The sequence below is a fragment of the Colobus angolensis genome, unplaced genomic scaffold (genome assembly GCF_000951035.1).
Source record: "Colobus angolensis palliatus isolate OR3802 unplaced genomic scaffold, Cang.pa_1.0 Scaffold414, whole genome shotgun sequence".
Lineage (NCBI taxonomy): Eukaryota > Metazoa > Chordata > Mammalia > Primates > Cercopithecidae > Colobus > Colobus angolensis.
Window position 1 is genome coordinate 775,522 of NW_012117533.1, and position 14,431 is coordinate 789,952.

General features: G+C 47.8%; 1 pseudogene; it reads right to left on the reverse strand.

The window, feature by feature from the left end:
* Positions 1–8,280: 8,280 nt before the first annotated feature.
* LOC105521961 lies at positions 8,281–13,187 on the reverse strand (annotated as a pseudogene).
* Positions 13,188–14,431: the final 1,244 nt, after the last annotated feature.

The window sequence follows — 14,431 nt, forward strand, 5'->3', positions numbered from 1 at the left end:
GTTAGCATGTTTATAGTTTTATTTGCTAACATCTTTACAACCACTGGAATTAGTTTCTGGCATGAAGTTTAAAGCAGTAATAATTTTAACTTGATTTTTTCCCAGGCAGTTAATTAATTGCCCTAACAAAACTTACTGAATAATTCTTCTTTGCTCACAGGGTCTTAACGACACCTTTATCACATGCTAAAAAGCATGTTCTTATAAAAATTCAGATTTATTTCTGGACTTCCTATTCTGTTCCATGATCTGTGATCTTTTTTAAATTCTAAAACTGTCCCTATTCCAACAAGGGCTCCCAAATTCTCAGAAATAGAGTTTGCTTGCTTTGGTGATCTCTATTCATATTCTTATGTCTTATGTTAGACCGTGAGTTCCCTGAGGGACGGGAAGTCTCAGTCCTCTTTGTACCCCAAGAGCCAAATGTGGTGTAATGAAGGGAGGGCAAAACAGCACACGGGGAAATGAGGAAGCCCCAGGATTAGGGTTGCCAGATTGAGCAAATAAAATAGGCAGTTAACCTACAATATCAGATAAACCACAAATAGTTTTTTGTATGTGTATGTTCTTTGCAACATTTGGGATATACTTATCCTAAAAGTTATCCAGACATCTCCATTGAAACACTCATCCTCCTCGGACTTTGAACCTCCAACTACCTTGAGATCCAAGCTGGAAAACCAGGAATGCATCTTTTACATGCCAAATGCCACAAGTGACACAGGCTCAAGTTAGCAGCACCCAACAGGCTGAGCATGAGAGTGGCGAATATGACCTTCCACGCTTGCAGAGGCAGCGTCCCAGGCCAAGAATGAACTGACTCGCTGCTGTTCCTCCAAAAGCTCCCCGCAACCCCCTGTACCCTGCCCCATGTCCCTGGTCCCCAGGGGCCCTGACGTGAGTGGGGCAGGGCAGACACTGTATGATCCTACAGCTGACTGTTCATTGTCTCTAATCTTTCCTTCTCATGTAAAAGAAAAGCAGGGCTCTCCTCTGATGCTACCCAGCGTATGATACCTGCCTGGACACACCCCGTAGGCACTCAGGCCATGCTGGGGAGGCAGTCATTCTGTTTCTCGTGGCTTTTTGTTGTTGTTGTTTTTGAGACAGAGTCTCGCTGTCTCACCCAGGCTGGAGTGCAATGGTGCGATCTTGGCTTACCTCTGCCTTCCAGGTTCAAGCAATTCTCCTGCCTCAGCCTCCCAAGTAGCTGTGATTACAGGCACCCACCACCATGCATGGCTAACTTTTTGCATTTTTAGTAGAGATGGAGTTTCACCATGTTGGCCAGGTTGGTCTCGAACTCCTGACCTCAGGTGATCCACTAGCCTTGGCCTCCCAAAGTGCTGGGATTACAGGCATGAGCCACCGCACCCAGACCTCTCATATTTATCCATACACTTCCACAGGGGTTGCAAGCCTACACAGCCTATGCACTTGGTCCAAATGGCCTCTAGTTTGTGTCAGGCACAGTGCTAAGTATTGGGGTTACAATGGTGAACGAAAACCAACCTGGCCCTTAATGTCATGGAGCTTACAGTCTAGTTAGGGAGATGGCCATAAATCACACGAGCAAAAACGTTTTCATTGAAAAGGTATAAGGAGATATAGGAGTGTATATTGAGGGTCCTAATCTGATGGGGTGGGTAGTCAGCACCCCAAATGAGGAATATTTGAGAAGGCATTCACTGTCAAAGAGAAGTGCTTCTGGCAGAGAGAACAGCATGTACAAAGGTCCTGAAGTAGGAGGGAGAGTGCCTCAGGGATCTGAGGTGAGTGAGAGAGAAAGAGCAAAGCAAGAGGAGGCTTCCACTTCAACCTCTAAACAGATCCCTCCTCTTCTCAGAGACCTCCCTTTCCAAGCCTGCCTGGGCGGCTGTTCTGTGACTTGACGGTGGCTCCCCCAGCCCCAAAGCTAACCCCCCTTCATTTGTGACTTAGTCTGTTGTAGTGGAGAGCTGACACATCCAGCTGTGACTGTCGCTGAAAACTTGTGCCCTCTCTGTGGTATGCCCCTGCCCTGTTCTATATCTATAAATAGGCTGGGCACGGTGGCTCACGCCTATAATCCCAGCACTTCGGGAGGCCGAGGCAGGCGGATCACAAGGTTAGGAGTTTGAGACCAGCCTGGCTAATATGGTGAAATCCCGTCTCTACTAACATTACAAAAATTAGCTGGGTGTGGTGGCAAGGGCCTATAGTCCAAGCTACTCGGCAGGCTGAGGCAGGAGAATTGCTTGAACCCAGGAAGCACAGGTTGCAATGAGGCAAGATCATGCCACTGCACTCTAGCCTGGGCAATAGAGCGAGACTCCGTCTCAAAAAAAAAAAAAAAAGAAAGAAAGAAAAAATATAAATACTCTTGTGTATATATATATTTATAGATTTTATACACACACACACACACACACACACACACACACACACACACATACACCTACACCTGGCCAATGGCCTCACCTCTAGTGCAGGGAATCAGTGAGTGTGCTGTCCCTGTGGTGTCTTGTGGCCCAACAAAAGAAAGCTGTCCCCTGACATTGCCCCTCCACAGTGCGCCACCTCCAGTAGCCTTCCTGTCATGCCCGGCCTGTGGACAGCCAGCCCCCACCATCCCTCCTGCCCCCCACCAAGCATGGAGGTGCTGTGCAGGCAGCTGTGTGGCCTGACAGTCTCTACCAGTTCTGCTGTCCCTCAGCTGAGAATAAAACCCATTTCTGGATGACAGGGAATGTATCCTCTGCTGGCTGTGTTCTCTGTGGAGCTCTGGGGAGGGGAAAGTTCGAGCCACTTCTAGGGTGCTGTTGGGAGCTGTTGGGAACAGGCCCCCTAAAATCTGGCCGTAAACTGGCCCCAAAACTGGTCATAAACAAAATCTCTGCAGCACTGTGACATGTTCATGATGGCCATGACACCCATGCTAGAAGGTTGTGGATTTACCAGAATGAGGGCAAGGAGCACCTGGCCCACCCGGGGCGGAAAACCGCTTAAAGGCATTCCTAAACCACACACAATAAATAGCATGAGCCACCTCTGCCTTAAGGACATGCTCCTGCTGCAGATAACTAGCCAGACCCATCCCTTTATTTCGGCCCATCCCTTTGTTTCCCGTAAGGAATACTTTTAGTTAATCTATAATCTATAGAAACAATGCTTATGACTGGCTTGCTGTTAATAAATATGTGGGTAAATCTCTGTTCGAGGCTCTCAGCTCTGAAGGCTGAGATCCCTGATTTCCCACTCCACACCTCAATATTTGTGTGTGTGTGTCTTTAATTCCTCTAGCGCCGCTGGGTTAGGGTCTCCCCAACCGAGCTGGTCTCGGCAGGGAGTGGTGAAAAGGCCACACCCTTTCCAAGGGACACTTTTCCTGGAAAGCCCCTGGAGCTTAGGTGGCTCTTATCCTGGGAAGCCGGCTCTGGCCACTAGAGGGCGGGGCCATGAACTCAGCCTGGGGGGAGCCTGTGGGGCAGCTGGCACTCTGGAGGGACAGACAGAACAGGCCACCAGGTGCAGACAGGAGAGGGTGGCAAGGGGACGGAACGGAAGACGCCTGGGCTGGATGGAAGTCAGTGTCCTTGGATGTTGGTACTTGCCTTCCTGGTCACCACTAGATCAAGCTTCTGAGCCTGTTGGCTGTCAGGGCCGGACTGTGACCCATAGGTATCATGGCAGTCCCTGTGAAATCCCCCAGGTGTCACCGGGCAGCATACAGGTAACAGGCCTGGAAGGTCCCATCAGCCCAGCTGGACATGCTCAGACACTTTGGGGCTCCTCGTTCAGTGGCACAAACTCCAGGACCCAGTGAGGGAAACAGGAACCCACCAGGCCAAGCAGTATGGCTAAATCCATTTATTCCTAAATAAAAAGCAAACTAAACAGGAGTCACATCACCAGGGAGCCACGACCCCATCCCCACCTCCTTCCTCTGTCCTGTGCTATCAATAAATAAGTTTCCTAGCCACAAATCATTATTAGAACCTCCTCCCCATATACCAGCTCTAACCTCTGCTAGGTACAATACAGGAGGCAGCCCTACACCCCAGAATATACAAAACGTTACACAGATACAACATGTACACTGGGGAAGGGGGCCACCCCGGCAGCCTGTGCCCTCACCTGGTCTACAGTTAGCCCCACTGTCCTGCCTCAGCTGTGCCTCTGAATGAGAAGATGGGAGTCCACCTGAGGGAAAACTTGCTTGGTGAGAATAAGGAGGCCATTAGGCCTCTTCCAAACAAACCAACTCCACCAGTCCCTGGCTCTTAAATAACAATCATCGTCATCCAGAAATTTAAGGACTCAGCCCCGGCCAAGGTGGCGAAGGGTCTGTTTGTTTCCCCCATTAAACAGGGGTCTTGTCTTGCTACCCTAATGGTAAAGGGGTGACTGGGAAGGGGTGGTAAGGATGTGGTGGGGGTGGAGACTCCAGCCCCACTTCTCCAGGCTTTGCTGACAGGGGCCTGCTTTTATTTATTTTTATTTTTATCCCATGACTTGTTTTTTAATCCCATAACTTCTTTTTCATAACCTTTTTTATAACTTTTCATAAGACCTTTTTCTACTTTTTTTCCACAATTTTTTTTGCCACAACTTTTCCACAACATTTTTTATCCCGTAACTTTTTCATCCCATAACATTTTCAATCCCATAACTTTTTGTTAGTTTCTGTTCTTTTAATAAACACACTTGCATAGTTATATTACAATTTTGTAAAAATAAAAACAGATTATCTCATGCCAAGCGTGTCCAGCATTTGCAGTCTCAAATCCTTTAATACTATAGTTCTCAAGACACACAAAATAAAATGTTAAAGCAAAGACAGCACTTTGTAAAAATTTAATAATTTATTACATTACAGTAGCATCACAGCAGCAGTCAATAATACCAATTAACGCAAACGTCTTTCAGTATTTCCATTATACATTCTGTTTACAAGAATTCATAAGTTGGTAAAAGTCATTCTAAGAAAACTTGGCAAATAAAGCTTTGGACTGGAGTTGACATTTCTTTCTCTACCTCCACCCTCCCGCCCCCAACCCTTTTCTTTCTTTTTAAACCACAGTATTCATATTTTAAAATGTTTTAACTAATTTCAAAACACTAAGATAGCAGTTACTTTTTTTTTTTTTTTTTTTGAGACGGAGTCTCGCTCTGTTGCCCGGGCTGGAGTGCAGTGGCCGGATCTCAGCTCACTGCAAGCTCCGCCTCCCGGGTTTACACCATTCTCCTGCCTCAGCCTCCCGAGTAGCTGGGACTACAGACGCCCGCCACCTCGCCCGGCTAGTTTTTTGGTTTTTTTTAGTAGAGACGGGGTTTCACTGTGTTAGCCAGGATGGTCTCGATCTCCTGACCTCGTGATCCGCCTGTCTCGGCCTCCCAAAGTGCTGGGATTACAGGCTTGAACCACCGCGCCCGGCAGCAGTTACATTTTTTAATAGTTATATTATTTTAAAATGACTCTTTAAGATAAAGTTTTAGAGAAATTATGCTATGTGGATAGGGCTGATTTACATTTTCAAATTTTCTAAAAATCAGCTTTGGTTTTAGAACTGGTATTTTTCATTTGTGGAAAACCTATCAGGTTTAATCAAACACTTTAAACATGATTTTCATATATTGCAATCTTTAAATAGGTATTTTGATTCTTCCTACAGAAATTCAAATTTTTTCAGTTGAACTCACATTTTAAAATGCTATGTTTCTGATGAACTCTAACCTTCTAATGTTGCCTTCTAAGCAAATTGAAAGCTGCCTTATACTGAGTGAGGCAGAGAATATTTGATTGAATCAGGTATTGCAAAAGACTGCATGCACTTTGAAGAAAGACTTAAGTTATTGTCATACAATTTTCATTCTCTTTAGCTTTTTCGTAAATATATGACAAAATACCTACACAGAGTGGTATATCCATTAGTACAATAAATTTATTTTCCAGACTGACATCCAGCTTAAATATGCCAGTATGTGATTTAATCCATAGGTACCCGAGGAACACATTATTGTCAGATTGGTTACAGGTGCTAAACGCTATCTCAGGGTCATTCCCAGTTGTTAATATTTATCAGGGTAAAAGTGAAGTGATTTGAACTATAAAAATACCTTTGAAATAATTTACCGACGTATTAGATAAACCCAGTTTCAGAATTATAAAGAAAAAATGTTAGATCAAATAATGTGGCTAATTAACAGTGATACATACAATTTCTAGCCCAGGGGCTAAGTTTAAAATGAACTTAAAGTAACTGTCTTAAACTGAACTCAAAGAATGCAAAAGCAGCAAGTTCAGAAAATAAAAAGCAAGAACAGGACTTTAAGTCCATTTTAAACCCTTGGGGTAGAAATCGTACCACTGTTAATTAGCCACATTATTTGGTCTGACATTTTTTCTTTATAATTCTGAAACTGAGTTTATCTGATACATTGATAAACTTATACAATTTGGAGGAGTCAGTTGAAGTCACAAGAACCCAGTATTTGCACTCTTTCAGTGAATGCAGGCAAATCTGTAATTCCATATGTAAAATCGTATTATTGCTCTCCTATTAATGTCATATTTATAAAAGAATCATGAGGATGCCAAATACTAAAAATGGAGACGGTCTAGTAACTAGAAATCTCCACTCCAGGGAGCACACATATGTATCTCCCTACATCCTAATAATGTGATGTATTTTGGAACACAGACATTGGAACTTCATGAAGTTTAACTGTTGATTCTTTCCCAAGCATTATGAAGTCATACATTTAGGCAATGTATAACTGAAATCATTCATAATGTATAGGCACATTAACATAAATATTGTGCAAAATATGTCTCTAAATGAAACTAAAAAAATATATTTCACTCTTCGTAAAGAACTTTCTGTGGAAACATAACTCTGATTGTATAGATGCTTTTCTTGATAATACTTAGACATTCACAAACAGTAGACTTCAGTTTGTAAACATTTTAAGTTGCATAAACTTCTCCTTGATTTTCAAATATAGTATAATACTGTCTACTAAAACTACTTTTTGTTTTAACTAAGTACTCTCGCATGTATTAGTTTATAATAATGTTTGTTATTATTTTTTAAAGTGTTTTCCATTCAAGGAAAAGAAGTAAATTCCTATGTCAGAGTCTTTAACCAATGTGGTTGAAGACTAGGTATTAGCCAGAGAGGTCTAGATGGTAAAATCAATCTTCTAGCCTCAAAGAAGCTCCATGAACAGAGAGGAATGCCAGGTGTCACACAGCTTTCCTTCAAGCTAATTCATTCTGGACTAGAGCCTGTATGCCTGTTTCAGGGACATTTAAACTGTTAAAGGATTTCTTATAATCTTTACTAAATACCTTAAGAAGAATGCCAACCAGTGCCCTTTTGTTTTCTGACACATGTAGTCAGGTGATTGAAACAGGTAACATGAACTCTGACTTTAAAATGTATTATAGATATAGATGCTGTAAGCTAGGGAAGGTTTTCCACATCCACAGTCAATGATGGAAGCCTTTCATTTCTCAGAAATAATCCCTTTTCGGGTAATCAAAAAAGGGTACAATGGCCGCAGCTCATGATGCAATATCCTCATGAGCCCAGAGCACATACAAATCCTAAGGGAACTACCATAGTACAGCGCTCATTCTTGGCACCGGAACAAACGAAACATACTCTATTCTGCACATACCTGCCAGAGCAGGCCATTTTCCTCTTCTGTGAGATTTTAAAAGCTCCCCAAAATGTTATTACTCCCATCCCCAACACACAGAAAATAAGGGAAGGGCTGTTTACAGTTCTTGGCCTTTAAACAACTCTAAATGTCAGTCCTCAGAGTGGCATATTACAAAGTAATAAACAGTGCACGCTTGAGGGCAAGCCACATATTGAGCTAATGGAGACATCACCATGATTAGAATTTGATCAAACATAATAGCAGAACATAAGCAAATTTTACCTGAATTCTGTAATAAATATACATGCTGCAATAACATTAAAAAAGCATCGCGGCCTGTTCCAAACCAGCAAGAATAGTTTTGTACAAATAGTGAGTCTTTGCGTGTTTGAATTCCCACCACGTAAGGCCAAACTCAATATGCATTCTAATACCTACGATTATCAAATTAAAAAAGAAAAATGCTAAGGGATGCCAGAGTGAACATCAGGGAAAGACCCACTCTCCTTTAATTTTTTACAAATAAATGTAAACTATAAATTACAAACACAAACAATCATGAGTGGCTCTAACATTCGAATGAAGTAAATGAATTGTGTAGGAGATTAACCCCATAACTTTTTTTTCTTTTTTAATTTGTTGACCAGCTCTTAGATGATGGTGATGTTTAGCTCCCTGTTCTTGGCGGCCCGAAAAGAATGGCATGAAGGGGTTGCTGCCCAAGTCTGGGTGCTCCTGGGGGTCGCGCATCTCAGGAAGCAGCTGCATGAGCTGCTGTGCAGTGGGGTCATCATGGGGACAATCCTCCGTGGCCACTCCTGGTGCAGGCTCCAGGCTGTCAGCTCACCTCACAAAAATCTTTGGAGAGAGGAGAGTGGGCATCTGCGTGCAGTGTGAGCCTCCCCTGCTCCTGCCTGCCCACCCCGCCTGAGGGCTCTACTCACCCCCCTGCTTGCCAGCAGCCCCAGGCTCCTGGGCGCTTGGGCACCTGAAGCGCAATCATCAGCAGGGTTCTGGGCAGCGGCCAGGAATTTGTCATGCCCCTCATTGTGGTTGCCGCCAAGCCGCAACACCAGATCCTGCAGCTCCAGCAGTTTCACCTGAAGGGAGGGGTGCTCAGCTGCACGCCGGTGCCAGTGTCCTCGCCCCCGGCCACGCCTACACCCGCAGAGATGCTGCACGCCCTACCTTCCTCTCCTGCTTGTCCTGGGCCAGCCTGATGATGTCCCCCTCCTGGTGCCACATCTTTGGCACTGCCCTCTGGCTCTCATATGTTGTGATGTACTCTCCTGCAGGAGGACAGGGCTCAGATGCTGGGGCCCCTCCACTGGCCCTACAGCTCCCCCTGCCTTCCCGGCCTCTCACTTACTGATGGTGTCTGTCTTTCCCGCTAGGTGGATGAATCGAAGCTCTAGTTTCTCCACCCGCTCCTTCAGGTCCACCTTCTCCTTCAGGAGGTCCATAAAGCCACTCTGGGGCCAAAATAATGGGGTCACATCTTGAGAGCAACCTGCTCTGCCCTGTCCCCACCCTTCTTGGCCCATGTCAGGACTCACTCACCTGCAGCTTCTCCATGGCCCCCTGCAGGGCCTGGTGGGTCTGCCCACACACAGACTCACCCTCAGTCCCTGGGGCTGGGGCTACTGCCTCTGGCTCCTTCTGGGCCAAGGCCACACAGTGAGTCAGGCGCTGGCACCGTACCCTTTGCTCCTTGCCCACATAGCCGTGCCTGTTCCTCCTGGGCACTGGCTCCAGCGGAGTTGAAAAATGCCACCTGAAGGCAAGAGGTGAGTATTCTTGTAGGGGCATATACAGAAAAAACGGGGCAGGGAGGTGGAGCGCAGCCCCTTCCCTTGGGGCCTCGGAGAGTGCACCTGTTGGTGAAATGCACAGGTGAAATGACATCTGACCACTGGCTCCCGGAAGGGGTGAGGACCCACAAAAATCAGAAGGTGGGAAAACCAAGAGCATAAGGGGGTCTGGGAGGGACCACAGAGGAAGGTGGCAAAGTGGGAGCAGGGGGAGTCAGTCTCACCATTACCTCCCGGCTCTCCAGGTCCTCCAGGATGCTCAGCATGGGCCGAGGCACCTCCTCTTCCTCATTGTCCAGATGTCCTCCTCCATCTCCTGTGGAGGGCGGACAGAGGGGTCCTCAGACAACCCGAAAAGGGAGGTACTGCGAGCTCACCTCTGCCTTCACCCTCACTGTGTAACCCTGAGCCAGCCCCTCCCCAGAAGGGAATGAGCTGCTGTTCTTTATTTTTACTTTTGAGAACCAAGATCTTGCTATACGGCCCAGGCACAGTCCCACTACCAGTCGGTGGGGGAGTTCTGACCTGCTCCCTTTCTGACCTGGACCAGTTCACCCATCCTTAGGCAACCTGGTGGCTCCCCACTCCTAGAAGGTCACAATATTGATGCCGAACTTAGTGCAGACATCTGGTCAGCATAATGACCAGCTGTTCTAAAGGTCTCTTCCAGCTCCTCAATCCTATGCTGCTAACAGTCCCCCTTTCCTTCTGGGGCTCTCTCCTCTTCCTCTGAGTGGTCTCCTGTACCTTGCCCGGGGAGTATCATGAGGCTCAACTGGGCCTGTAGCTGCTGGTTCTGCTGGCTGGTAGCTTCCAGGTGCTCATAAGGGGTGAGGAAAGAGAGTGAGAAGGCACGGAGGTTGCCAGGTCATCCCCCTCAAGGCCTCATCCTCAGCAATTCCCTCTCCTGGGTCTCCTGCAACTTTTGGCGGGCCATCTTAGCCACCGCTTTGCCCTGAGCTTCATGCTGCTGCAGTTTGTCCATGAGCTGGGTCTGCAGCAGTAACTGCCTGTGCAGCGCCTCCTTCTCAGAGATCAGCTGCTGATAGGCAGCCATGTACTGCTGCAGGTGACCCAGGAACTGGTCTCCCTGCTGCTGCAGACTCTGAGCCTCTTGGTTCTTCAACTTCACCTGCAGGAAGACCATGAGCGTGAGGGTACGTGGTGGCTGGCTTCCAGATTCTGGGCCCATTAATAGGGTACTGACAACACTGTGGAGCTCTGTCACCCACCCAGGCCCCTGGCCCCTTGCTCCAGGCCTAAGTGACTGCCTCCCTTTCCTAGAACCCCATGCCTCCTTCCCCAGCCTCAAATCTTACACACTTCTTCCCACCATTTAAACCGTAGGCCACAGGCTGGTGGAAAAGCAGAGGGAGCCAACCACCATCTGCTAAGGGTGCTTACATACCTAATGCTTTCCATGTATTACCTCATCTAATCCTCAGCACCTCAGCAAGGAAAATGCTAACTTCCTTTTGAAGTTAAAGAAACGGAGATTTAGAGATGCAAAGTAGGTGAATGGTGACTAGTGGAACCAAGGCCAGAATCCAGTTTGAATCTAAGGAGCCTTTTTTGCTTTTGTTTTGTTTTCTTTTGAGACAGAGTGTCACTCTGGCCCAGGCTAGAGTGCAGTGGTGCAATCTTAGCTCACTGCAACCTCTACCTCCTGGGCTCAAGCGATTCTCATGCCTCAGCCTCCTGAGTAGCTAGGATTACAGGCATGTGCCACCATGCCTGGCTAATCTGTATGTGTGTGTGTGTGATTTTAGTAGAGATGAGGTTTTGCCATGTTGTCAGGGCTGGTCTCAAACTCCAGACCCCAAGTGATTCTCCAGCCTCAGCCTCCCAGGGTTGGGATTACAGGTGTGAGCCACTGCACCTGAAATAAGGAGCTTCTTATACCACTGACTCTTCCCCTATGATTGAGGAGCTCCATGCCTAGCTGGGGTGATGATGTCCACACCTGGGAGGAGCCCAAGGCTACCCATCTCTAAAAGTCAGAGGGCACGAAGCAAGAAACAGTCACAGGACTGCCCTGGAGGGCACTGGGTCACCTGTCCCCAGGCTGGAGCTGCCTTTGGCCTTGCACCTCCCCTCCCCAGAGGCTGGTGCTCACCTCCCAGCCCTTCTTGGATGGGTCAGAGGTTACCTACCCTCTCCTTCAGCTTGCTCAGCTTCTCCTGCAGCTCCTTTACTTGCTGCTCCAACTGCAGTGCACTCTTATTCTGGTTGTTCTGGACAGAGAGAAGCAATCAGCGGCCACCCACCGCAGCTGGAGACCCCAGAACTTAGTGTCTACCTCCCATGGCACCAGGAAGTGTGGAGGCAGGTGCCTTTAGAATTACCATTTCAAGTGAGGGCTACACTTCCCCATTTTACAGATGGGGAATCAAAGGCCTGGAGGGCTAGGGAGGACGGCAGGCACCCCAGGTGGGGCAGCGCACCAACTCCTCAAAGCTGCTCTATGGCTCAGCCAGCTGCTCGTGGAACTCTTGGTTCTGAGAGAGCACGCAGTTGGTGGTGGTGCGGTTCCACGAGGTTTGCATGCGCCTCTCTGCCTGCTCCTCCCAGAGCCTGGCTTTCCGCTCCAGCTCCAGCAGCCTCTCCTCCTGCTCCCAGTTCAGGTAACTCAAGCCTTGACTGTTTTGCACCTGAGCTTGGAGCTGTCCTGCCAGACTCTCCAGCTCCTTCCTCACGTGCTCGGCCTCAGCTTGTAGGTGCTGTTCCACCACAGAGGGCCCTGCTGGGGGCTCCGGGGGTGGGGGTTCAGCTGAGAAAGGAAGCAGACAAGGGCCTCTGGATTCTCAAAAACAAAACAACAAATAAAAGCCCTTCTCTTGATGCACAACTCCTCTCAGGCTCCCCAAACTTGGCCTCACTGCTAATGATTCCTCGCATTCAGATGGTAGCCAATCTTCCAGGCCACTTTCAGATAGAGAGCCCTGTGGGTGGCTGACAATGGGCACTCCTCCCTGTTTGCTGATGGGGACACTGAGGCTCATGGAGATTACAAGACTTGCCGTCTCCTGGCACAGACCTCTTTCCCTCTGCCTCAAAGCCCTTCCATCCACCCACCTCCCTGGGGCATTCTAAGCCAACCCCACAGCCCTCTGATGCCAGTCCTGCTCCCAGGCCATGACAGCCCATCTTACCCATCTAATTTATAAGTTCGGCCAATCTCCCCTCCAGCTCCTGTACCCGATGAGTGTCATGTTTCTCCTCCTTCAATGTGCAAACCTGTCCACAGCACAGGGGGAAAGGGTCCTGGAGAGAAGGGCTGGTGGCTGGACAGGCTACCATCTCCCTCTCCGCCTCCACCTCCACAAAGCCCAGACCCATGACCGTACTGGCTGTACTATTCCCATTCTACAGATGCCTAGAAAGATCCAGTAACCTATCTAAGGTGGGGGGCTTAAGGGTCAGGCCTCACTGCCTCTGACATTTTCCATACCCTCTGCTGCCACCGGGCCCTCTCTCCTTTTAGATGTTCAGCATATTCATCTCTCTCTAGCTAGGCTTGTTTAAGTGATTCCATTATCTGCAAGAATGGGCACAGAAGTTAGGAAGGGCTGTCCCTGGTCCTCACCTGCTTCTGGCCACCTGGGGACATCTTTCTTCCACATACCTCCCTGTGCAAAGCCTCACCTGTGTCATGTGTGCTTCCAGCTGTGCCCGCGCCTTTATGGACTGCTGTAACTGCCGCTCGAGGAGTGCTTCACAGCGGCTTGAGAACTGGGTGGTGAAGAGTGAGAAGTTTCTGCCTGGGGAGCCCGGGCTGTTCTACCCAGTGCCCCTTAAAAGGGCTAGGGCTAGGCTCAATATACAACTTGGTCAGTAAGGGGTCAAGGCATTTCTAAGCCCATGGTCTGGTTTTTAAAAGAACTCAGTACAGTTGGAAGGGACAGGGAAAAAGATTGATTTTACAGCTGGCTAACAGAGGCCCAGAGAGAACAGATAATATTGCTATTGTTATGACTGTTATTACTACCACTGTTGGAACCATTATTGAGTGCTTCACCAGGCACCATGCTAATGATCCCATTGAATCCTCACAACCACCATATGAGACAGTTACTATGATTGCCACTATTGTGTAGATGAAAAACATGGAGCATTAGAGGTTAAGTGCTTTCCTAAGATCACTTAGACAGAGCTGGGATTTGGATACCCAGATCTATCCTATTCTCTAAGCCCATTTTTCTTGCTGGGGTGGGGGCACAGATAGGAGGAAATTAATCTTTTGTTCACTTTTTGAAAGGATGATACATTCACATAGTCCAAAACTCAGAAGATACAGAAGGGAAGTATCTCCCAGCCACCCTACTGCTCTCTGCTGAATTTTTTACAAATCCTCGCAGATATGTTTTACGTATATTATCATAGTACGTACACACATACACACACACGATCCCCATCTCTACACAAATGGTAACATACTAAAGGTACTCTTCTGTACCTTCACAGTACAAGTACCCAATCTCCCACCTAGGACGTGGTCAAGGCCACAGCCAGGTAAGGGCAGGGTGGGCACTTGGCTTCCAAGCTCTGTATCCAGTGCTTATTCCCACAGTGCCCCCCAACTAACCCACAGCAGCTGACTCAGTCCCAGGCTGCCTCTAACAACCACACACAAAAGCAGCAAGAAATGGCCATGCTGCCTTCTGGGCAGGACTCCATCCTGCAGCAAAGAGGGCAGTAACAGAAGAGCCGTGCTGCACACTCTGTGCTCTGGGGTCCCACCAGGTGAGGCCTGGGCACCCCAGCTCCCCATTTGCCCTTGGCACCAGGGGTCCCCAGGCCCTTTCTTCAGGACCTCCAGGATTGGTTGCATGGAATGAGGGGATGCCACTAGACTCTTAGCAATGACTCAGTGTTTTCATTGACTTGACCGATTGTTGTGGAGCTTGAGTCCAGGGCTACTTCTAGCTCTTGGTACTGGTTCTGAGGTGCATGCAGAGAGGAGAAATTGC